Genomic DNA, 27,215 nt, shown 5'->3' on the forward strand with positions numbered 1-27,215 from the left:
CTGATCATGAGTTGTCCGTAGCAACCGGTTTCGTGCAGGTAACCGACGATAAAAATTTTTCTCGTTCAGCATAAGATGACATGGGGTTTTTTGGACATGTGACACCAAACGTGAGAGAGAAAAAGATCTGGAATGGAAAAGAGTTCGTTAGTTTCAAGCGAAAGAACAAACATAAATCAAGCTGACATATCACCTGATGTCAACTCTAACCTGACCTTCGTACACAGTTTTAGTATTTTTCACAACAGAAATGACGCATGGAACACTCATCGATTTCCCAATCTTTAAGCTCGCAATTAATTTATTTTTATCAGCACTTGCACAAAATATCTCCTTGGCTCGTTATCAAAATGGCAGAACCTATTATCAGTCGGGTCGAATACTGGCTTGGTTAACGGGAACATAGAAGAGGCTTTCAAATCTTTCCCGAAATAATTTTTAACTGGAAAAAAACAGTTTCCCATAAAATAATGAACAATTAAAACTTATGATCACACGAACACAATAACATACGCGAAAACGTGTATCGGGGGCAAAAAGCTCAATATAGCATGAAGATGGCAAGTTATGGGTAAACAAGTTGTGTACACAAAACTTATTGAAAAGGACTGCTGGACACAAAAATAAAAAACTGCGGACGTAACACAAAGTTCGTACTGATATGGAAACCAGAAGAGAACTTAAGTTCCAAAAAACATGGTTGGGTAGTTATTTAAAGCCCTCTCTACTCAATTATTTCTTAGAGGGAATTTTCTGTGTAATAATAATGGTCTAGGATAAAATATGGACTGGACTGTTTTTTGGACGATTTTTTGGACGATTTTTTGGACGACTTTTTTGAACGATTTTTTGGACCATTTCATAAGGGGGGCGGCACACCTTTAGTACTCAGGGAGGAGTGGGTGCAGTCGAGAAGTACTGAGGGAGGGGTTGGGAAGAGTTTTGTTACTCAGGGAGAGGTGGTAGGTATTTGTAATTGTAAACACTACTGGTTCATGGAGTTTTTACTCGATTGTACAGGTTATTTTAATCGGTTTTTCGACTGCCTTCAATCAAAATGTTTTCGCTGGGCCGCGTTGTTTCTTTAATTTATAGTAATGCGAAAATGCCACGTATACATTGGACGTAAATTTTTATTGAAAATATCGCGTTTACGATCTTTTACTGTAGAGTTACTAGTCTGGCGTAGGTTATGCGTGTGCCTTTCGAGTCGACTTGTGCACCATCAGTTTTCCTTTGGGTATATAGTGTGTAATTACCAGATTTATCTATCTTATTTTTGTCATTGAAGTTATCAGACGAGATCACGAGATTATCGGTCCTTGGCCCTTGAATAGAATTCACAAGCACTATCGTAATTTTTACGTTTGTACGTTTACTATATGAAATCATTTTTGGTACAATCGAGTGTCTCGAGTGCATTTAGCGGGTTTTGATTGTTTTTAAACAGGCGCGCGGAAGAAAGTTTAGTGGTGAACAATAAAGACAATAGAGTGTTTATATCTCGGAACTGGCATAGGGTAAAATATGGACTGGACTGGACTATTTTTTGGACAATTTTTTGGACTATTTTGGACGAGTTTTTGGACGATTTTTTGGACTATTTTTTGGACAATTTTATAAGGGAGGAGGCACACCTTTAGTACTCAGGAAGAGGTGGGTACAGTCGACAATTACTGAGGGAGGGGTGGGGGAAGAGTGTTATTACTTAGGGAGGGGTGGTAAGTGGTTGTAATTATAAACACTACTGGTTAATGGAACTTTTACTCGATCGTAATAATTGTTGATTGTTTTTAGACTGGCACGCGAAAGAAAATTTAGTGGTGAACAATAAAGAAAATAGTGTTTATGTTTCGGAACTATCGGTCTGATAGTTGCCCCTTGGAAATCTGATGTTCTTAAAACTAGCATATTCGCCCAAGAAGCGAAGCTTGTCGGGCAAATATTTCTTTTTAAGAACATCAAATTTCCGCGGGGCAACCAGCAGCTGATGGTTCCTCGACAGAAACACTCTATTGTTTAACTAGGTATTTCGGTGTTGTGCGAAATTCTGTGATATCGTCTGATAAGATCACTGACAAAAGGAAGATAGATAAATTCACTAATAACATACTGTATACACAAAGGAAAACGTGAAGCAACTGATAGTGGACACACAAGTGGACTCAAAAGGCACACGGATAACTCAACAGTGAAAGATCGTAAACGAAATATTTTAAATATAAATTAAAGTCCAGTGTTTACGTGGCAGTTTCGCTTTCGCATAACGGAAATTCCGATATCTCGTCTGATAAAATCAATGACAGAAGGAAGAGAGATAAATCTGGTAATTACACACTGTATACACGTTTTTCGAGGTGTGCGTTTTCGAGGTGTGCGGTCTGCGGTCTGCGTTTTCGAGGTCTGAGAGAATATTGCTTTGTACGATTGTACCAAAAATAATTTCACATAGTAAACGCACAAACATTAAAATTGGGATAGCGCTTGTGAATTCTATATTTACGGCTAAAGTCATTTACTAAAGTCTAAAGGCTAAAGGCTAAAGGCTAAAGTCATCTAAAGTATATTTACGGAAACTCTGTGATCTCGTCCGATAAAATTAACGACAAAAGATAGATGGATAAATCTGGTAATTACACAAAGGAAAACTGACGGTGTGCAAGTCGGCAGTTTACGTGGCAGTTTCGCTTTCGCATGGCTAAAAATTTAAAGAAACGCCGCGGCAAAGCGCAAAATGTTGATGAAGGAGAAGTCAGTCGAAAAACCGATTAAAATAATTATTACGATCGAGTTAAAGCTCCATTAACCAGTAGTGTTTACAATTACAACCACCTGCCACCCCTCCTTGAGTAATGACAGTCTTCCCCCACCCCTCCCTCAGTACTTGTCGACTGCTCCCATCCCTCCCCGAGTACTAAAGGTGTGCCTCTTCCCTTATAAAATGGTCCAAAAAATGGTCCAAGAAATGGTCCAAAAAATAGTCCAAAAAAATCGTCCAAAAAATAGTCCAGTCCAGTCCATATTTTACCCTATGACGGTCACCAGTGTATCGCCGTACCCGCGACCACAATGTCACAAAAATAGTAAAGATTTTGTTACTCTTACTTAGCAAACGACGAAGGGAGACGTGATTATTTAGATAACGCTGAACATACTGCACTAACGACACCTTTTTTCGTTTCTTGTTCGTGCCCGAAAAGCAAAGGTCGAAAATATTGTAAATGCATAAATTGAAAGAAGATCAAAGCGGTCTACAAAAAACATTATAGCAACTAAGACAGTTTTATCGCCGGAAACGAGGAACTAGACGAGAAGTCGCTTGATGTTAGAAGGGTTTAAAAAAACAGTAATTATTAAAAATAATTAGAGATATTATGTCCCCGTTATCACATGATTACTGCAATGGGCAGTTTGTAGTCAGCTATCGCTGCCATGAAGGTAAATGAGGGAGTTATATACAGACCTATGGCTGATGCAAGGAGAAATTTCTGATACGGATACAGACTGCTCGAGTGAAGGTTACGGGCGCTGGGATTTCAACTGGAAACGTTCAGTTCATTTGATTCTTTCGTTGTCTAAGAGGAGAAAGTTTGTGAAAGATTTGATGCCAGTGCATCTCAGATATTTAACAAATGGTAAACACCACAGCGTAGGCTATTGAGTTATGGATGCACGTGGGAGGTTGCTTAGCACGAAAGAAGCGTAAGACTCTAGCTTCTTGAGTGCTTAGCAAACCTCCCAAGTGCATCCATAACTCAATAGTGTACGCTTTGGTGTTTACCATTTGTTTGATAACATAACATTAATACATTGTAGCTAAAGAGTTCCCTTTTATTTAACAAATCTTACGTGACCAGAAAAAACAAGCGCGCGCGGCAAAATAGTCTTTGCATTTGCTCGCGTCAGCAGCATACACCCATGGGCAAATGGGGGACGCTAAATTGACCAATCAGAGCGCGCGCTTTACTTTGGTTATGTTATAATACAAAATGAGCTTCTTGCCATGTTGATGAAAGTGAATGGATAGAAAAGTAGCGACAGATTACTTGGTTCTAACTTAATGTTTGATGTTTTGCACCTGACCTTTCACAAATGTTGAATGTATTCCAGTAATTTTGAATCGGAGCACTTTCAGATCGAGTGTTGAGAAACCAAATCAAGGAATTTAAAGCAGCCAATCAGAAGAAAGGAAAGTTCTCAGGAGCCAGTGAGAACTGAAAGTGAAATTACTTTCGACATTCGATTGAAATTACTCTAAAGGACAAATACAATGTTCTTATCCTTGATTTTTTCGGCTGAAATGTTTTCGTGTAACACAAGAACAAATTACACCGTTATTGAGCTCCTGGACAAAACTACCCCGCTGTCATTTCTGTCTCAGTTGAAACTGCCATCACCTCGATAGCGCGAAACTAAAAGGTATCCAATGTATCTTTCACGTTAGTTCACTTCCTGTAAAGCAGCCCCCACTTCTTTACATGCGACATTTCAGACAACGGAATTCTACATCAAACACACTAAAATGTTTCATACACCATGTGTAGGGTCAACCCTTGCAGTATGCGATCATTTTCATGCTAAACATCTTAACACTAAGAATTATCTAAACAGTCACTGAATCTTTTCAATTTTTTTTTTTTTTTAGGTTCAAGGTATTTACAAGCGATTTGAAAGAAATTTTCTATTCCAATTTTTATTTCAATATGTATCTTGGAGAAGGCCCGATTTTGATCCACTTTCTCCGTCACACATCGGTGCAAAATCAATGTTGCGTGACCGAAAAAAAGCGTCACAAAGGGAGGATGATCGCGCTCCCTAATAATATGTAATAATAATAATAAAACTTTATTGATGTGTCAGGGGTATTTAGCTTGAAGCTAATTGGGGACACAACTTGGAATGTTGGTTTTTGCTGCGGCAGGAAAACCGGAGGACCCGGAGATAAACCCTCGGAGCAAGGATCAGAATCAACAAACTCAACCCACATGTGACGCTAGGTCCGGGAATTGAACTCGGGCCATAGCGGTGGAAGGCGAGTGGTCTCACCACTACACCATCCCTGCTCCCCAGCTTCCTGCTGGCAAAAAAGCTGCTCACTACGGTTTTAAATATTGTATATACAATAGAGGATTAGTCAAGAATAACAAATGCGTTTGATATCATGTTTCGAAATAAAGAATCAACATAACTGGAAATAAATTGAGTCGGTTGATAAACCCTTCAACCTCAGTCACCAACATCTAATTTCCCCTTACAATATCACTTCTAAATCAAACGCTACGGTTATGGGAAAAAAGACAATGATCTGAACTGAATGAAGCTCTAGATTGTAAAAAAAATTTTCTTCGCGTCAGTACTATGACTAATGTAAAGCATACAGTATGGGAAACATGCCTACCGATATTCAAGGAGCGTAGAGGGCTAAACGAAGTCTTCCTTGGATCTCCCAAGTCTTTCTAAAATCTAAATTTGTCCATAAATGGGATGTTTGATAGTGTTGTCCATTGTTGGCATAAGACCTTGTTGACGCAGTTCTCAAAATTTGGCTGAATTGAAGATAGCTAAAACGAAGTTTAGCTAAAGAAGGGCAAACTGTTGGTTTCTCAACCGGCCGACTGTTTTTCAGGTAAAGCTACAAAAAGCACTGAGTTTGGTTTCGATATCTTTCTACTAGCAAACATGGCGATCAAACATGGCGGTAAACACACGATCAAACATGGCGGTACACACAGACACACACACACACACACACACACACACACACACAAATACCCATAATTGCATGGATCCTTTGTAACACTAAATACCTCATTTTCGTTCTCGCCAAAAAAATTAAACTTCAAAAGATCGTTTTTGATAAATCAAAGACAGTTTGTTTCACAATGTGTGGCAGGTGTAACTTGGGGAAGGAGGGGGGGGGAGAAACTGCACGGGAGGGGGATAGTCTGGTACCCTCTCCCTTTTTCCCTCTTTCTTTCCCATCTCCTATCATATCTACCTCACGGAGTAATCTGTAATCTTCGTGACTTTCGATGGTCTAGCATTTAAATACTCAGGCATTAGAGGGATACTCTCCACCAAATGTTAACATTTAATCAAAATGTAGATCTTTTGCCAAAACGACTACTGGAAGAAGAAAAAGTTCCCTAAAACCTTTCATTTGATTAAAATCCTGTTGCAAAAGCGCGAAATTCACTCAATTCAAAGACCGGAAGTTGAAATGGCTCCTAGTTAAACATAGCCTGCGAACAGGCTCCCCGTTTAATCAGACGTGGGGACACAGAAACCTTCCCCTCCCTTCCCCTGCTTCGCGCCCTCCAAGCCGGGAGCCTGTTCGCAGGCTAAGTTAAACACGTGATCAATGACGAAGAAAGGAGAACTGAAAAACATACGAGCGATCGTAATGGAGTCCGACTCTAGAGATTCGAGTTTTCCTTCTCGGATTAATCGCGGGGGTGATCGAGAGTGCAGACGCTCGTGGAACTGAACCATATATGTGTTTGAGCCTTACGACAGTGAGGCTAGTTCTGACTCCTCGAATGAACCAGATGATGCCGATCCATTCGAGCGATTGCAAAACAGACTGGTAAGCGATTTCTCTGAGCTAAAATCTTTGCCTTTTCGCAAAATCTCTTCGTTTGTCACTTCACAAAGTGAAGTGATCGTTAGATTTCAGAAATGCAGCAGTGTTTGGCCTTAAAAATGTAGGACCTCAACTTGACTAGACCTGCATTTGTTTTTAACACAATAAAGCTACTCTTTCACATTCGCTGCACGTGTTATGTAAATCTTAAACTTGCGTAATTCCTCATTCTTTTACTTCTTCTTCACCTTCTTCCTCTTGATCCGAATTTTCCTCCTCACTCTGAACCGGGGTCGACGTAATAAACTCCTTGAGCGAAGTGCGTTGTGTGCTTTTACTCTTTACTGGAACGGACGTCTGACAGCCTGCCAAGTTATTTTAGCGTGCGGTTTGGTTACTTTCTTCGGGAGGGCAAAACTACTGTCACAACAGATTTGTATTTTAATGTATTTTCAAGTGACTAAATTTGCCTCTAGCGGTACGACTGCTCCGAAATTGCACAGAGACATCTTTCCCTATTTTGGGAGTTTGGGTGCTGACATCTTGAGCTTGGGGTGAGAATTCTACCGATGCAAAACCTAATTGTTCGGTAACTCTCTTTGGAAAGGGAGAGCTATTCATTTTCTATATGTGCATCGAGGATCTGGAACACGCACCGGGTAAATGAGTTGGGTTATAAGTTTGAAAGAGCTTTTTGCTGCATTTTTCAGTCAATGAATACAGGTTCATATTTGATATTATATATGCAAGGCTAAAAAGATTAAGAAAAGTTATTAAAATGCTAAAACCAAACGTTTTCGGTTGTTTTTCATCTTCAGGGTTGAAAGTATTGACCGTCTGTACATAACTTATGTGATTCCCGATGGGAAAAGTTTGGAGACATAAGAAATGACTTGTTTGTTCAAACTGGGGTGGAATTGTTGGATCATTAGCCCCTTCGACGATCCTACGCTTGTGGAATGTTTCTGCTGAGGGGAGAACACGCCAAGTGAAAGAATGTGATGGATTTTACCGCAAGTGTTTTGGAGGTTCAGAGGTGTGAGTAGGTCAGCTTTATATTTATTTTCCAGGTAATACATACCCCCTTGCAGCTTTCCGTTTTCTGTATGCTCCACGTAGTTGTTGACGATTTTGTTTTGATAATCCCGCGCTAGTGTCACGGACTTGTGAAGATGAGAGTTTTTTTTTCGTCCTCGAGCCTTTGTTTCTTTTCTACGGGCGGATTAATATCAAAAATTAAGGGAACAGCATTCTATTTTAGAAAGGGCTTTCATCTTGAAACCCATAGATTTCACCAGAACCGACTGTTCCTCAAAAGAACCTGCAGTGAAGTAGTGAATGCTGCACAGACGGCTAGAGTTTGTTGGGTTCTCAAAATCAGATCGCGTGTTTTTCACGGCTCTCATCCATAACCTGGCGAAATTAGGATCTTCGGGCCATTTATGAAGGCTTACTCCATCGCTACGAGTATTGGAACATCCACCAGCCACACATCGTTGCGGTATTACTGTATTTTTTGGGCGCGTTTTTTACTGAGTCCTTTTACTGAGCTACATCGCAAAAAAAAATGTTTTGTGTAGTCTTACATGACAACAGAAAAGAAGCTAACTGCATAGAAACTAACTGCACACCAGCAACTCCATAAAGTTTAATCACGCTTCCTGAAATACCGACCAAAATCCTCTTTAGTTTATAAGCTCCGTATCATCATCCAACAACCGAGGAAAGAGTTCAGCAGAACTATGAACAAACTGTGTTGTTACCATTTGTTTTATTAACATAACATTGAAACATTGTAACAAGAGTTCCTTTTTATTTAAAAAATCTTACGTGATCAGAAAAAACAAGCGCGCGCGGAAAAATAGTCTAAGCATTTGCTCACGTCAGCAGTATACACCCACGGGCAAATAGTAGATGATGAATTAACCAACCAGAGCGCGCGCTTTGCTTTAGTTATGTTATAAATGAAAATGGAAAAATCAATAGACGAAACTTCTAAATATGTCTCTTACGAAAAAGAATAAACTTTCGACAGCACTAGCATAACAGCTTTCACAAAACCAGTATTTTCAAATAAAATTGCAGTTTCTGTGCTATCTTTAAGCCCTATAATAAAAGCAACAAAAATGACTGGGATTTGCCACACACGTACAGTGCGAGTAACCATTCTAAGCAACAGGGGCTCTCCCACTTTACGCGTGCGCACTTGCACTCTTGTGCCAATTCCGTAGTCTGTGGAACTATAACTAAAATCCATTCGACCGTCAACCCTACGAAACACAAAACGTTTGTATGTAAGACTGAGAAATTAATACTTGTAATATCATAATGTACGATCCACACAGTGGGGTGAACAGCGGAGAAGGCAATAAATGCAATGATGTCATTTACTTAAAATTTACAAGTCTTTTTCAAAAACATGGGCCATCTTATGTCAAAAGCCCTCTGTACATAACTCTATCAAAACAATATGTAGTACAGAATTTCAGCTCTATATTGCTTAAAGTATTGAGAGAATTTAACTGTACATACAAAAATCATGGTAATTGTACTTTTTGCTGTTATCTAAAATTCAATTCTCCCCATATACAATTTGGTGTTTGATCAATTGATACCTAGATAGATAGATAGTTTATGCGCAAAAAAAAAAAAAACTAGCCGCCACTAAGCTGAATTGTGTATTTACAATACAGTGTAAAATATAGTATAATTGCCAACGAGCAGCTGTGGGCAAGAGGCGGCAGCATTATAGAGCCGTGTGCGCATGAGCTGCAGGGAGAAAAAATCTCGATTTTGTGCAACATAAGATAACAATAGACTTTTCGTCAGCCAATCATTTTGCGATTTGTAAATGTGACAGAGTTATTAGACATATTTTGGAATAAACTAGAGGCTCTTATTTCAATCATTTCGCGATTTGTAAATGTGACAGAGTCACTAGACACATATTTTGGAATAGATTAGAGACTCTTATATTTCAGTATTTTTCTATATTTTATCGTAGTGATTTTTCTACTTTTAGGATACGATCTGGTGATCGTTTTGGAATGCAGTATATCATGGTGTTATAAACGGATATGCGCAAGTTACGCCTCCTTGTAAGACGTGATTTCTCAGGCGCCGTTTAACTAATTTTCTTCGGCAAAATTATCTAGCTTGTCTTCAGTTGATATAATTATCACATGTCGATAGCAAAACAAGTACAGGACGTCCTTACCGCGCGCTGCAATTCGGAAGGGCGAAGTTTTGGCAACAAGTTGCAGAATCGAATGTTGTCCTACACTTGTTCGTTTCACATAAGTAGAGGCTGTTTTAGTTAGTTCTTCAGTCAGTGGTTATTTTGAGTTACATTGGAAATTAACATACAATGTCCAAACTGAAACCATGACAGATATTGTTTCCTTTACAAACAACCATTATCTGAGTAAACCATGTCTTAATGCAGCAATTAATATATAGCCAATTGCCATTGAACAATTGAGGCTGCAATAGTTCGCTGAACACGTTTTCCTTTTGTTATGTTTTTTTTTTTGTTCTGTTTCATTACGCAAAAGCTTTGATATGATGCAATTCACTATGTAAACCATGTCTTACTACAGTAATCGAAATAGAGACAATGGTCATTGAACAGGTAACAATGGAACATTTTGCTCAACATGTTTTTGTTTTGATATACACGATGCAGTTGACTATGTAAACCATGCCCTGATGCAGCAATTCACATAGAGACAATTGCCATTAAACAGTTAACAATGCTACATTTCGCTCAACTTGTTCTTGTTTTGTCATCTACGATGCAGTTAAGTATGTAAACCATGCCTTAATGCAGCAATTCACAATTTCCATGAAACAGTTAACAATGCAATAGTTTGCTCAACATGTTCATGTTTTGTATAGGTAATCACATGATTTCGAGTGCAATTTGGAATAAATAAGCATGAGTAAATTTTTTCAAAGACTAACAAAATTGCATGAGCCCGTAGGGCAAGTGCAATTTGTGGTCTTTGAAAAAATTTACAAGTGCTTATTTATTCTAAATTGCAGGAGAAAAACATGTGATTATCTATTAATAATATGCATGAAAACTACGAGGTAGCTTCTCATAACTACGCAGAAGAAGAGCGCGCGCATCACGTGCAAAAATAATTTATTCAAACCCTGCAAGTGACATTGACCTTGACATTGACCTTGACATTGACATTGATCAATCATTCTGACCAATCAGCATGTCTGGTTTGTTTCCTTCTTTGTACTGAATTAACTCTCTTCTGCACTGAATTAACTCTTTTCTGCACTTAATTAACTGAAAACAGCATTCATCTTTACCAATTAGAACTGAGAAATTTTTTCATGTATATTTAACAATTATTCCACTCGCGCTTGTTGGATATAAGATGATACATAGCCAACGAGGCGCGTAGCGCCGAGTTGGCTATAACCATCTTATATCCAACAAGCGCGAGTGGAATAATTGTTTTATTAAAAACGTTGAATTAAATTAAATTTTATTCAATTTTTAGCTCACTTTTAATTTTAATCTGACACGTACGCTTGCCATATCTGTAGATTATGGTAGATTGGCTGATATACCATAATGGCTAAGCCAATGAAAAGTCTTGAATTGCATTATCCAATGATCTAGTTTTTAATAATATTAGATATATATGATAAAGTTCAATACAACTACTAAAAGCCTTTGTATTGCCAAGTAAGTTACTTTATTTTCCCAGAGAAATTATTAAGTCTGAAAAACCTAATGGGAAAAGGTTAAAAAGATACTGGCGGCTCCAGCCGTAAATGATGTCATGATGAAAATAGAAAATTCTAGATATAAGCCCGCGCTCGTGCTTTTAAGAAATGCCTTCGGGTTTGTTTTTACAAACGACTTAAGAACAACAATCAATAACAAAAGTAATTGAGAAGAAACTGCTGTCGACTTGTTACTGTAAGTTTCTAAAAATTAAACACAGTTCTTTTAAGATTATACAAAATGTAAGATCTTTTGGGACGAGTAATAATATGATGTTTTAAAAAATCTGAGCGCTAAAAATAAGCTTAAGGATTCGAAAGTTATTAACATCTCCTACAAAATGGTATTTAAATTTCGATTTAAATGTTAAGATTGTGTCTTTCTCGTTGGCACCTAGCGATAGGTACTACTAGTATAGTAAAATAATATCTAAAATAATATCTTGTAAAAGTGAGTATAATACAATGATAGTAATAAAGTCCTGTATAAATAATATTATTAAAAACTGGATCATTGGTTAACACTTGAACTGTCCAAGTAAGGGGTGCAATCTTTGATTAACAACAAGACATACATGTACATTTACCCTGGTTTACAAGGAAAAAATGGTAGATAGAGATCGAAATACCATCTATGTACAATACATGTAATGTAAAAATTGGGCCATTGAAAGTTCACCAGGACACTGCTGAGTAGCCTTAAAATTACTTGATCTCTAAGGCTAAATGAACCTTCCCAGGTATGCTGCACCAAGGAAAATGTCTCAGCTTACCAAATGCTTTCCCTTCAACTCCCGGAAGTGACTGCAATGTAACCTCTCCATACAAATTTAAAACTCAGTCTATTCAGGAAACAACTGAAGCAAGATGTTTTTTCTCTTCTTATGACAAGCGTTAAAGAAAAAAATATCCTGGGATTACTAGGTTCATACAAAGCAATTTATCAGTTTAAAGGTGGTAGCTATGATGTAATTATAACAAATTCTCTAAACTAGCTATCGCCTCCTTGTTAGCTCAATTGGTTAGAGCGGCAGATTGTGTTGTGCGGGAGGTCGAGGGTTTGAGCCCCGGCCGGACCAATACTCATGGTCTTAAAATAAGTGAGAAGAATTTACTACCTTTCTATAATCAAAAAATGGATAGATATTCTACTCTTCTTGGATAAGGACGAATAAACCGTAGGCCCCGTCTTCTGCAGGGTTAGGGTAGGAGAATTTAATTTCACACGCACGAGATTACTGTGTGGTGGATGTCCTCCCCTGGGTGGGATGGGTGGGTGTTGGCCCTGAAAAGCCCCTATGGGGAGTGGTCAATTAACCATGTATGTATGTATGTATGTATGATGAGAGATTTAGTCATTTCTAATCAGATAATCAGATGCTGGTACAGGTATTTCTAGAAAGATAAAACGGTGTTTTCATCTTGGGTACTTTACTTTCTGTTTAATGATGGTATGGCTGTTGGCAGTCAGGGTATTACAGAATTGATTGAATGCTTATCAGCCCAAGCAGATTCATAGTGCCCATACAAAATGTACAATGCAGCTCGTTTACCCCTTTAACCAACACAGAATTTTCTTTTTTTAATATCAATACAATATCACACAGACAAGTCATGAGAAGAAAGAAAAATATCAATTAGGGGATTGTTAGTTGATCCAATAGTCAAATGACCGAAGTAACAGCAGAAAAATTGAATGGCAGACAGTAACAAGAATTGCTAATGAGATCTTGTAAGTGAAAGGGTTCAATTATGCAGACTTCTAAAAATGTGCCCCAGGTTTCTTCAGTTTTTTTATTTCTAGTACCACACATAATGTACAATTAATGTACCACCACAGTTAAACCTTTATTATACTGCTATGAGTGACCAAGACAGAATTTCTCCTTACAATATCAATAAAAAATCAAGTAGACAAGTGATGAGAATACACAAAAATGTCAATTAGGGGATCATTGGTCAATCCAACACCAATTCAAATGCCCGAATTTAATTCGTACGCATGATATGGCAGACAGTACTTAAGAGATATTTCGAGGGAAAGGGTTAAACTCTTCTTAAAGAGCTTCTTAAAAAAAAAAAAACTTACTATCAACACACATGTAATAGTGCATTGTACTTACTCTTAATAAATATGCCATCTGTAACTTTGTACTCCTTAATATGCCCCAGCTTTACTTCCAAAAGGCATGTGTAATTTCCCCCATGTTGGACACCAACCTTTGTAAGTTTCAGTGGGGCTATAAGGTCCTGTTGCACATCTGGATCTGGATACCGCACACTCTCCAACAACTTCCCATCTCTATACCAGGAAATCCTCCTCAGTGAAGTGCTGCGTTCGTTTCCTCTTTTAGTTAGGTTGCAGAAGATTATGATGTCGTCACCCGGATTAAGAACACTGGAATGTGTGACTTTCACACTGTTGGAATTTCATTTCCTGAAATGCAAGAATGTGTAAACAATTACATGTAGGTGAAGATTATTGGCCAAGTGCTCAAGCATCAGGTGGATGGATTTTTCTGTTAACTAACATATACATTTTGTTTCCTTGTTGGAATGGGGATGGTTTATAGAAATATTTTGCTGCATAAGGACTTTTATGAAGAGGTACTTTACCATTTAAGATGAGGGTATAACTTTTTCATGATCATTCAGCACTCACACTTCATGTAAACTGCATGTTCAAAGAAGTGAAAAATAACAGGAACGTTTACTTTGAACAATGGCAAGTAACCACACTACAACAGCTCATCCTATTATCAGTAGTTTAAAGGAGATAGCAGTAGTGTTTTTCCCCTCCATAAGATGCCAGTCTTCAGAAAAGTTACCCCCATCTCTTGCATTTCCTCCTGTTTTCTGACAGTTTATTTCTACTCAATTCCATACTCAATGGATAGACACGACATACATAATAGACTTATTTATGCTGTGAGGGTATGAAGTTGTGAAATTTCATCTGTAATGCATAGACTTACTTGTAATAACGCTGACATTAAAGCCATGCCTCCTTGGTGAGCTTACATTTTTCGCAAAAGCACGGCACTCATAGCTTCCAAGATCACTGTACGAACTGACATCATAAATTGTTACATTCTTCAAAGTCATGGTTGTTAACAATTTAATGTTTCCGCCTACAACGAAAGCAATTAATTTGTTAGCAGGAAGAGAAGAATATGGCTTTGTACTGTACAGATGATAGAGGGGGAGGGGAGGGCAGGGGAGGGCGAGGGGAGGGGAGGGCGAGGGGGACCTGATCCCATTCCATGCACAAATTGAAGTAAGATTAAGGCATCAAGTATCCGAAAAAAGGAAAACTTCAAATCTCTCTTGCCATGTGAGAGGTTTCAGGGAAATCTTGATGTCTTGACAAACAGAAAGATATAAAATTTCCAGGACGTCCTTTCAAATCTCTATTTTAGTCGGACATCTTGTCAATTTGACCGGATATTAATTAGCATTATTATACATTGTAGTCACCATCTATCTTCTCATTGGCTAAACGCCTAAAGTTAATTATGGGAAACAGCGCAACCTACAGATTATTCACTAATCTGTACCTACAGATAAGTGAATAATCTGTAGGTTGAGCGCGCAATACATGATTTCCGGTGGAGCAATGTCAAGTTTACGAACACTGAAGTAAGAATGGCTTCTCGATTCGCTTCATCAACCCAGTGAGAAATTGAGAAATTACTTTAAGATAAAGATTCGGAAAATACTAAAAGAATGTATAATGAAGCAATTATTGGATTCGCTTTTTGTGATATCCGGAATTATCAAGGTCTCGGTTAGTGCATATCAAACTGTTTCCCCACTGCGATGGACATTTGTTTTTGTCGGTTCCAGCCTGGCGCGGCCGCTAACCCAGATGCCCTCCTGAGCAAATTTTCAAGATGGCGGACAAGCCAAAGAGAGAGATAAGAGAACCAAAGCGATTCTGCAACGAATACTCAGCATACACCCCTGTTAAAAAGGTCATTTCACAGAGAAAAGATACAAAATTGTATGATATTGAAGTCACGGAGGTTGACAAACCCAACAAGAGACTGAAAATTCACTACATTGGCTACAGTACACGCTTCGATGAGTGGAGACCCTTCGGGGTTCTGTCCTCGTGTACCGGTTCACAAGAGCCAAGACAAAAGAGCAAACAATACACAATAGCTAACCGATAACTCCTAAACAAAGAAAGAACAATGGTAATTCCCTTGTGAACCGGTACACCAGGACAGAACCCCCTTCGGGGATGGTGAAGCATCGGAATATTTTCCTTCGAAATTGTATAGATTAGTAGGCTGCAACAAAAATTTATTGGACGACGTTTAGGGTAAAAACAGCAATCTAACCTGAAAAAAATGTATTTATTCCGACTCTTTCGGAAAATAACTTTACAAATCTTTCTTGTTTCTCTCGTAAGTAAACGATGGTGAAGCGCTTTCCGAGCTACCCAATTCTTCTCCCACTGCTTATAAAACAGGAAACGAGCAAAAGGAGGAAGGTGTGGCTGTTTTGACTAGCCATTTGACGAGGTTCAATCTACTCCTTGTTCGACAGTTTTCATATCAAAACAAAGGCAATTTGTTCCTCTCTTTGATTTTGGCGGAACATTTTAGATATGCGCTTGCGTAAGAGAGAAATCGCCCAAGACTCCTTGCTCGGTCTTGTTTTGACCACGAACGCCTTCTTAATTTTGACGGACCCGCTCGGGAAAAGGTGAAAATGACGAGGGAAAAACTTTACTTTGTAGTACGAAAATGCACAAAATGGAAAGCCATGATATTATAGTTCAATATTTCGGTGGTAGATTGTTAACATTTTATACTGAGAGTCGGCATAATGATATAACATCCAAAAATCGCACTCGATTTGAGTGGGCCGATGAAGTGGGCGTGGTCACGAAATTCAGTAAGAGACTATTTGTACCCCATGAGTTTGATATGTATCAGCCTCAGCCTTCGGCTTCAGCTGATAACACTTACCTCGACCTTGATTATTCCGGATATAACAAAAACTTCATTAAAATTATTTAGCATGATGAAATTCATTAGAATAATGATTTTCAAGAACTCCAATTAATTTTTTTATTTCATCATCAGTCATGAGCATGAACACTTCATTATGCAGTTTTTCTTCATGATACTACACGGAAACTCTCCACTGAAGTATTTTTTTCGTTCGATATCAGTACTTTATAGTAAACTGATATGCCGGGAAAAAATAAAAGCAATGTCTTTAGACCTGTTTCCTTATTTGGTTATAAATAAACCTATGCAAGCCCTGAAGGTCACACCAGAAAGACTTGATCAATTGCAGCGTAGCAGAAGTCACGACGACACTCTAGGGACACTAAAAACCACAATTCTGACCGGATGGCCAATGCAGAAAGATCAATTACCAATCAAGATCCGGGAGTAATAGTCTTACTGCGACGAACTTTCAGTACACATTGGTGTTCTTTTCAAAGGCTCGAGAGTAGTCATCCCCGGCTAAGTTACTGAGACCTGAAGTCACATCCAGAATTCATTCCAGGCATTTAGGAGTAGAAGCTTGGCCTTTATTGCATACACTTTATGTTTGAAAAATTTTCTAGTTCTCTTTTTCCCTAGTAGTTTTTTTCCTTTTACGGACCTATTTGAACCTTTCGCGCTGTTTTAGTCTAACGATTACTTTTTTTCACACCAAGTGACGCTTAATTTTGTAGTTTATTTATATCTTTTAGATGGAAATTACATTGAGAACAATGAAATGTGAGTGAAATTTGATATCGTCTCTTCCAACATGCAGGAAACGTTATAGATAGATCATAAATGTTACGCTTGTCATCTGCCCTAATTGAACTGAGATAAAAAATGGAGGCCTCATTATTATTGCCTAGAGGGGGGAAGAGGGCTGGAATATTTTCGATGTATCACAGTTAAAAACTCACCTGACTTACTCCTTCCCATAGGGCTCTGTAGTATTAGAATGACGCTCAATTTCCTAACGTCCCCTCTTTATATCCCGTTAGCGACAAATGATCCCCCTCTGCTCCCCCTAAAAACTTTGTGAACTCCTTAAAATCCTCCTCACCCTCCCCTGGTGATATATAGTAACGGGTCCTTAGGCGAGGGAAAGATTGGGGATGAGTCTGGTCTCGCTCTGAGGTGATATGGTGTGACCATTACTTTGACCGAGAACGACAGGTTTTAATGCTACACCTGATTGTCTGACTGCTTCAGTCCCCACGTTGACTCATTTCATGTCTCATTTATCCACAGAGTTCGTCAAAAAAGCGACACACAAATAAACGGAGATATCACAAAGGTAAATTTTCTTTTTTGAAATGACCCTGTCAAAAATACTAAGCATTTTGTTTAATATTCGACTCCTTAAATAAGGTACGAGGTTATCCTTTTTCAGCCTGTTACTTACCAACGTTGTCGGGCTCGTAACCTTTTAGAGGGCTGATGTGAATTCATTAATGGCAACGACTTTGTTTAACGCGTGCGTAACTGTTCTAAATCTTTTAGCTTCAGAGTTTATAAGAACTTTTTGAATGAAACATTCTTTCCCATTTTAAATTGTAGGGCCTGGAATACGAAAATTTCTGATGAACAAAAAGAAAGAGTGAGTGATAATGTTAATTAGAAAATGTTGTTATTCATTATGAGATTAGAGACCACTCGTTATTGATCGCAGTGGAGGGGAAATTTGGGGGATCACATTAATTTTCAGGAGGACGGAGAAGGAGTCAGTCGTCGCTAGAAGACTGTTAAAGTAGGGACGATCAAAAATTGACTGCCAAAGAGGGGCTCACTGATATACTAAGGCCTCAGAGGGGAGGGGGTGGGGTTACCTTCTATAATGTCGGCCGAGTCTGCTGTAATACCAGCATGTGATTTTTTAAATTATGTCATTCAGTACCCAGTTTAAGCTTAGGAACTTTTGACACGCCCCCTGAGATCTGATATGATCCGTGCTTTAGCGCGGCCGTAATTCATTTCATCATAAGCAACAGCATAATAAAGCAGCGTAGTTAATCAACAACGCAGTTGCTTGTAAGCAACAACGTAATAAAGTAACTTTACTTAAGCGCAAAGGAATAAGTAAATTTTGTTACGACACGGCATCGGAAGCGAAACATCCTGATGAGTTTTGGAAGAAAATGAAGCCTCTTCTTCCTAACTTTGGCATAAATAAACTAAGTAACATAACTCTTATTGAGAACGGGGTGGTCTCGACGGAACCCAGGCAGGTGGTGGAAATGTTTAATAGCTATTTCGCCAATGTAGTTTCAAAACATCACCGTGAAAATGACTTCAACGATCATCCAAGTGTAAATCTAATCGCTAGCAAAATGCTGCTAGATCAGTTTGTCTTCCAGCCTGTGAGATGTGGCTATGTTCGTCAAATCTTAGACAATCTAAATCCCCGGAAGGCTGTTGGCGTAGATGGAATTTCACCGCGTCTCTTAAGGCTCACTGCTCCTATCCTAACGGAGGAGATAACACAGCTGATCAATTATCTGATTATGAACCAATCATGGCCAACCGAATGGAAGAGTGGGAACTTGACACCGGTATTTAAAAAAGATGAGGATACACGCAAAGAAAATTATCGTCCTGTTTCCATTCTTACCGCCATTTCTAAAGTGTACGAGAAGGTTATGTTTGACCAGCTGTACGGCGCTTTCCATGAACATCTTTCTCCGAATCTATCTGGGTTCTTGAAGAAACACTCTTTTTGCACCGCACTCTTGAAGATGACTAAGGACTGGAGGCGAAGCCCTTAAAAAAGGGAGGCAGTTATAACCATGGCAGTGGACCTGTCCAAAGCATTTGATTCTATTAACCATAACCTCCTATTGCCTAAATTAAAAGCGTATGGCTCCTCTCCGTCTGCATTAAACTTGCTTTCTTCCTACTTGTTGGGGCGAAGACAGCGAGTTAAGTTGTCCGGTGTTTGCTCCAGCTACTCAGAAGTAATGGTGGGCGTTCCCCAAGGGTCCCTCCTTGGACCGCTGCTGTTTAACATTTATATAAATGACTTGAACTACGCCATACCGGATGTATCTCTGAGGTTATACGCCGACGACACAACTATGTATGCCCTAGACGTCTCGCCCATGGTTCTCGAATTTGTAGTGAATAATGGTCTTGAGCGGTCATCATCGTGGTTTCGAGAGAATCATCTGGTGATCAACAACACAAAGACGCAAGCAGTACCCATTGGTCCCTGTAAGTAAACAACTCACACAACCTACGTGGCGAACTGATTCTTGTACAACCTAGACTCAACACTACTAAGCATGGGCTAAATACTTTCAGGTACTTTGGTCCAAAAATCTGGAACTCTTTAAATAATGACTTAAGAACTTCACGAACGCTAAAAGAGTTTGTAACACGTATCAGGAAAATTACTTTTGACGTGTGTAATTGTACCCTTTGTAGCTCTTAGACTTAATGTAATTCTTATTCTGGATGTAGTTTTGGTACTCTATCTTTTTAGTAGTATGTATATAATTTTATTAGTGTATTTGATAATTTTATTAATTGATTGATTAATTAATTAATTAGTTAACCTTATATTTTACTTATCATCTCTGAACTTTTATTGTAACTTTTTAGTATTATATTTTTATTTATTTTCTACTCGATTCATTAGCTATCTAAGCTGGATGCCTGACAAGCTCCATAAATTTCGAGTATAAATAAATACCTGGCCATACACAGCTCTGTCGTTGAGAGACTGCCATCTATCAAAATACTTGGCATTGAACTTGATAGAGAACCCTTTTTCCCGTATCTATTACCACCTCGACTCTAGCGAAACGACTGGCTGGCCTGTCCATGATCCTTGTGGAAAACAGTGTGACAATCATGTAAAAAATGCGCTTAATCCACCCGGGAACATTTATGTTCGTACCAAATAAATCTTATAGCTTTACGAGGCCTTGTTCACCTGGAGAAATGGCGATTAAAATCATCAAAACAGTGAGGTGGCATTAAGGCAACTGCATCGACTATTTTAACCCCTTTACTCGCACGATCTGTGGAGGCGCGGTGACCTCATGGTTTGTACGCTCGACTCTGGATCGAGTGGTCCGGACTCGTGCCCCGGCCGGGACATTGTGTTGTGTTCTTAGGCAAGACACTTTACTCTCACAGTGCCTCTCTTCACCCAGGTGTATAAATGGGTACCGGCAAATTTAATGCTGGGGGTAACCCTGCGATCGACTGGCATCCCATCCAGGGGGGAGTACAAATACTGCTTGTCACATCATGCTACAGAAACCGGAGTTAAGCACCGGCCTAATGGGCTACTAGGCTCGTAAACAGACTTTACCTTATTCCCGCAATCTGATGGTGAATTCTCCCTTGTAGCTGTTACACGTTTCCTGTGAATTAGTTACAAGAATTTGGAGTTAGATCAAGATAACAACATCTTCCTAATAAGTTGGTATTCTCATTACCTGTTTGCTGGATAACATTTGAAAAAAAAAAAAGGGAAAAGTTACCTGTTAATCAGTTCTTGGGTTTTGAGGGTTGAACTTTTGTATACGCTGATTACAATCCTATAATGACAATACATGCTACTTATTTGTTTGAAGATAACAGGTAAGTGTGAATGGTGTTTCTTAAGGGCTGCATCGTTGCTACGGTAACCTTTCTGTAAGGAAAATTACAATAAGAAAAAACTTATATCGATGCTAAACGAACAAACCATTGGGAAATGGACACCAGAAAGGAAATTGGAGTGTATTGAGACATAGCAGTAAAGAGGGAGGGTAGGGTCAGTAAATATCAAGTCAAGCATTTGGCCCTGCTCAAAATTCTGCCTCAGAACTTGCAATACAATACTTTTTGATAGATAATTTGAGTCTTTCACCTTACATCATCGACATGAGAGGTGCTTAAAACTAATAGAGTTTCTGTCGTATTAAAAATTCTGATTATATCACCGTAATTTTGGGGAAAAGATTAGACATGTCGATGACGCAAGGAAAAATCCCCAAATTATTAGTATAAAGTTGAATATAAAAATATTTTAAGTCACACTTTACCTTTAAAAATATTTGAATCAAAGGATCTTTTGTGATATTAAGAATTTGACGGGACTTAAAAAAATCACAGATGTTTAAGAAACTCAGCGATATTTAACAATTATTCCACCAGCACGCGTTGGATATGAGATGATAGATAGCCAACGAGGCGTGTAGCGCCGAGTTGGCCTATAATTATCTCATATCCAACAAACGCGAGTGGAATAATTGTTTTATTAAAACGCTACATTAAATTATTCAATTTTATTACATTTTTAGCTCCGATACAATGAAATATATGAAGTTCATATATTTTGAACTGCGGTATTAGATACGTATGATGGACGATCCTCGCAGTAGATAACGCTATTTAAGCAATAGCGAAAATCAGATCTGAAAAAAATCAGGCCTGTACGGGATTCGAACCACTGACCTCTGCGATACTAGTGCAGCGCTCTACCCATTGAGCTAACAAGCCAACTGGGAGCAGGCCGTTAAGTTGATTCGTAATAAACCCGTGAAAGTGATCTAATACCGCAGTTCAAAATATATGAACTTCATATATTTCATTGTATCTGATTTATCACATTCACGGGTTTATTACGAATCAACTTAACGGCCTGCTCCCAGTTGACTTGTTAGCTCAATTGGTAGAGCGCTGCAGTAGTATCGCAGATGTCAGTGGTTCGAATCCCGTACAGGCCCGATTTTTTTCAGGTCTGATCTTCGCTATTGCTTAAATAGCGCTATCTACTGCGAGGATCGTGCATCATGCATTTTTAGCTCGCTTTCAATTTTAAGCTTATGCGTACGCTTACCATATCGTAGTTTATGGTATATTGGCTCATATACCATAATGGCTAAGCCAATCAAAAGTCTTGAATTGCATTATCGAATGATCCAGTTTCTAATAATTAGAGATATCTATAACTTTTGAGGTCATCAGCCTCGAATTCCACACTTATGGCAAGCGAAAGAAGTTTAAAAATATGATACAGATCAACGGTTCAAAGCACATTTAAACGTAATTTTTCTCACTAGGATGATGATGACCAAACATCATAACAAATCAAGTGAATTTAATTAATAGTTGTCAGTAAAACAATTGATACAGCCTGCAGGGTGCAGCTATTTAGAGACGTCATTAATGTGTTTGGTGTCGAAGCCAGATTAGCTTTCGCTTTCGTGTTCACCGGGTGCTTTTTTGATCACGGAGAGTAGCCTCTATTCTTTATCGCAAAAGGAGTACTACTATCTTGCTATGAGGTGTCTGAAAGTTTGACAACGGTAAGATGACTTTATTTCAGTTACACCTAAGATAACCAAAACTACAACTGCTTTCAAGCGAGGTTAAATTAGTTTAATTAAACCAAAAAACTTTCCATCCTAAGATGGATGCGACATTCGCTTTAAAAGATTTGGCGACTGTTTGGAGCAGAAAGATTAGCCAGCTTAGCAACAACGTGAAGTTTCACCACGCTTTCTTGTCCCATTCTTGAAATATCGTTTTGTGAAAATGTAAGTGATGCTATTTTGATACGCTTCACGATTTTATGACAAGATTTACTGAGTGTATCAACTTATCGGATGAACTCGAATGACTATGGAAAATAATTCTGATAAAGGCTTGAAAAGACTGGGAAAAGTATATTTTCTTTGCCGATAATAATCAAAGTCCTGTCCCCGTTCCGATTTCAAATTTTGCAACTATTATGATTCACCTCAATTGTAATCCTTGAGTGATCACAAGCGAGTTTGTTTCAAGTCTCATCAAGTGAACGAAGCAAACTGCAGCAAAAAATATTTCAACGATACGTGACTTGCTCGGGCTCTTAGTGCAGGTTCCCTCGCAACACTATTCAGATTTTTCATTCGCGCTTACATCAAGCTAATCTAATCTGAGGTTGTCGTGTCAGTTTTGCGCCTTGTTATTATTCGTGTATGCAGACTACGAGAAGAACGTAAATATTCTCCTTGCGTCGGTTTTTTTTCTTACTTATTCTCTTTCCGATTGCCTAACGCACACATTTTTTGTTTCAGTGTTTCTATTTGTATATGTTGGGAGAAACCACTGGCATCGATTTCATGTGAATCACATTTGGAGGTAACTATCACTTAATGATAATGAAAATAATGACTATTATTTTACATATATAGCGCATTACGATGCGCTGTACAATAGTCTATAGGGATGGTATAATAGCTAATGATACATAAGGAACTTTAATATAATGTGGAACAGGGAGGGAGGGGGGGGTTGGGTAAGCTCCATCTTACCCCCCTTCTCACTTTTTACGCTAAGTAAGGTTATTACACCCACGTTAACAAAGAATTTTCCAGACTCTTTTTAAGCGAGAGAACTTTGAAAAATAATTAAGATTAACGTGTCAAGGCACATCCTAGTGTTGTTTTGCTGCGGACAGATAATGACCAAGAATCAAACCAAAGCGAATTCAATAGTTGTCAGTAAAACAATTGATATAAAACCTGCAGGGTGCAGCTATTTAGGGATGTAGATAATTTGTTTTGCCTCAAGGCCAAAGAAGCTTTCGCTTTCGAGTTCATAGAGTGTTTTGTTGACTAGTTTTTTTTTTAACTGAAAGGAGCCTATATTCTTTATCGCCGATGATAAATCACCACCTCACGAGAAGTTTTCAAAACTTGACAGCAATAACTACCTTAGTTTCACTTGCATGAAAGTTATGAGAGGCAGATAAAACTCTTTTCAAACGAAAAATACTTCCTAGAGTTCCTATATTGGAGGAGAAGGAGCTTCATGAGACCGTAACAAGATGAAATTTGACCGTGATTTCTTCCATCTTCCTTAGCACAAATTCCCATAAATCAGTAGAAATGTTGTTGATGTTATTTTGATATGCTTTGTAATTTCGTAATCTAATATTCTGAGTTCATCAACTCAACAAAAGAACTCCTATGTTTGGTTGGACTCCAAATATCAATGCTTCAAAGCAGGTTGCTTGTTACTTCAAATGGACTTCTTAGCTCAAGTTATAGAAAGTCTTTACCAGTTTTATTTTCAGTTCAAGTTGACTTTTCTTGAACTTTTTGACTTTGACTTTTTTGACTTTTTGACTTCTTGACTTTTCTTCAACGATCAAATTTTGTTTGGGCGAGTGCAACGAAACGTAAACAGGAAAAGTAAACTATTTCTACTTAATTGACGTAACCACAGAAGCCTGCCTTCACTACTTCAGCAAAACAAAAGCAGTTCAAATGGCCCGTTGATATGACGTCATGATCATTTGATTAACGCTTTACAAGTATTGTGCGACCTTCCATATAAAATCTCTCGAAGTGTCTTAAATTTCTTTATGGTCTTCTGGATATATAAGCGTCCTCTGAAGTCAGCCGCGAATTGTTGACACTTAAGGAGAGCGATAGGAGTTAGAACAATAATTTTGATTAATGGGTCAAAGCACATCAAAAGTGTCATTTTGCAGCGCCAGATTATGGACGAAAAACCGCAACAAAGTGGTTTTCAGTCCAAACATTTGCATAGTACCTGCAGGGTGTCGGCTGCTATTTTGGGACGTGATTAACTTGGATTGCGACGAATCTAGATTAGCTTTCGCTTGCGAGTTCCTAAAGTGTTTTGTTGACTTCAGAAAGGAGCCTATATTATTTATGGCAGATGAAGTATTACCACCTCACTAAAATATTTCTATAACTTTGACAACGTTAAGTAAACTTTAATTTACTTACGTAAACGTTACGTGTAGCAGATACAACTTCTTTCAAACGAACAAGAAAGGAAACTTATTCCTTGACTCATCACGGGTTACACAAGCCGAGAAGAGAAAGTAAATAAATTTGCGAATTCTCGCAAAAGAGACATCAAGGAACAGAAAACTGCAGGAACATAGTCGTGGTAGCACTAGATGCAAAACTGCTTTCGCTAGTAGGAATCCAGAGTCGGATTCCCTGAATGTAGCGATGACTTAAAGGCAGCGTGACGTCGATGGACCTCTTAACTTTCGCCAACGAGCAAAGCGCTCCTTCGAAAAAAAAAAAGAACTTGTCAAACTTGTCAAACGCTGCTGTAACAGGTTCGCTTGTCTTTGGAGCCCAAAACAATGAAACTTCCTAAATGACCCTCCCACTCCTAACTCTCTAACCTTACCCAACAAGACAATCTTCTGCTGTTTTATTTCTGATGAGATCACGCGCAGATCAGGTGTAAAAATAGACACTGTGTCATCAGGTATGTTTCGCAATAATCTTTAGTGGCTTTCGGTTTGGTGTCCAGTTCACCTTCAAGAGGAGTCTTGCTTTTTTTCTGGAGAAATATATCGATGCAAAGCTTCAATAGCCCCTAAAATCCTCAAAGAAGTAAGACTAGATCATTTGTAATCTAGATGGAGAAGCAACTAAGTGTCTGTACGTATATAACAAGACTATAGCTCCGTGTACGAACCTTTAAGAGTTTTGTCACAAATCCATGCTCGTGTGCGCGAAGTGTTATACTTAACGGCTCTATGAACGAATTTAGGCCTGCTCCATTTTAAACATTTACCAACAGCTAAGTCGATTTCATTTTGTGGAAAACAATTTGGGAATTTGTCCTTCATTCATTTCGCGAAGTATATATATCTTATTACACGTTTTGTTTTGTAGTATCGCTGAGTATTTTTACTCGTTATTTGTATTTTGACTCGCCCTACGGGCTCGTCAAAATACGGCACAACTCGTAAAAATACTCAGCGATACTACACAACCAAATGTCTAATAATTTATTTATTATCCAACACGCCAAACTGTTACTTCAGCGCGGGCGAGTTTCGCGGATTTTATTTGCAGGGAGTGCGTGACAGAAGTATGCGAAGCGGAACGGAATTGGCGCGTTGTTGTGTCGCTATTTCTCTTTTCTTCATTAATGAAGAAATTTTCTGGTCGTCAAGCTGTTTTTCTTCGTTCGATTCATCTAATGAACTTGGACATATATTTGCTAGCCATTTTGACTCTTTTTCGTCGGAAATATGATTCAAATTGTTCGCCCCTTGCTTATTTATTTTTTTCGTAACCACAATTCAATTCTCGCCCGATGCGAGAAAACCTGTTTAACCGGTACTACAATAGACGAGTACAAATACCGCGTGATATTTGTACTCGTCTATGGCGTTATTTGTACTCGTCTTGGTGTAGTTGGATAATAAAGTCTCTTAACCGGACAGATGTACAGCGATTCTTTATTTGGTGAATGAAAAACCTCATCGCTTATTTCGCTTTGTTTTTTCCTCCGATGTAAATTGGAACGTTTCGATAGCAAGGAAACGGTCTGGAGTCTTTATTCTTCGTGCCAGCCCATCACGATCTAAAACGGCAGTGAAAAGATGATCAGATCAACAATAGTATTTAACAACCTTACTGTGTTCCTCAAGGCACTGAAATAAGTCTCACTGGTAAGTACATTATGTCAGAGCGTAATTTAGTTGTTTCCGTAAAGGGCCAGGACTTGCCACTTATGAAATTTAAACTAAACATCTACCTATCTTTGGACAACAACAAGAGCTACATGTCTTTGCTCTCGAGATTGATCACGAACGAAGATCGTTAAGTTTCTTGCCAATAAGCACGTTAGGTCTGTTTTGAAAATGGGAAGATTTTCGAATGTATGTTGTCTAAGGTAAAACCGTAGAAAGAAATGGACACAGACAACTCCGCAGTCGATTAAGATCTTCTCTGCATCATCGTTTTCCAGACACGTTTCCCCCCTAATTTTCTAACCCTATATACTTTCAGCTGGCTCTAAATTTTTACTATAAAGAAAATGCTGAATGTTTTCGTTGAAGATAACCGGTGAACTGAATACTAAACTGTTCGTTCAAAAATTTTCCTTTCGGT

At 38.5% G+C, this 27,215-nt stretch overlaps 1 protein-coding gene, 2 long non-coding RNA genes and 1 pseudogene across 3 annotated transcripts in view; 1 reads left to right on the top strand and 3 right to left on the bottom strand.

Annotated features, from left to right (window-relative positions):
• The window catches only part of LOC148731419 (uncharacterized), a 387,633-nt pseudogene that overhangs the window by 59,837 nt on the left and 300,581 nt on the right, over positions 1-27,215 (bottom strand).
• Positions 1-27,215, bottom strand: part of LOC148731420 (neural cell adhesion molecule 1-B-like) — a 284,150-nt gene that overhangs the window by 53,356 nt on the left and 203,579 nt on the right. The window lies entirely within an intron of this gene.
• LOC148731423 (uncharacterized) lies at positions 17,421-20,721 on the bottom strand. Its single transcript, XR_016001676.1, has 3 exons — positions 20,657-20,721; positions 20,030-20,166; positions 17,421-19,502 (listed from the first exon to the last, which is right to left on the bottom strand). It is a non-coding gene; the product is annotated as an uncharacterized LOC148731423 (long non-coding RNA).
• On the top strand, positions 22,495-27,151 carry LOC148731424 (uncharacterized). The gene is made up of 3 exons (XR_016002141.1): positions 22,495-22,640; positions 23,394-23,457; positions 26,638-27,151. It is a non-coding gene; the product is annotated as an uncharacterized LOC148731424 (long non-coding RNA).

Source organism: Stylophora pistillata, chromosome 5 (assembly GCF_964205215.1).
Source record: "Stylophora pistillata chromosome 5, jaStyPist1.2, whole genome shotgun sequence".
Lineage (NCBI taxonomy): Eukaryota > Metazoa > Cnidaria > Anthozoa > Scleractinia > Pocilloporidae > Stylophora > Stylophora pistillata.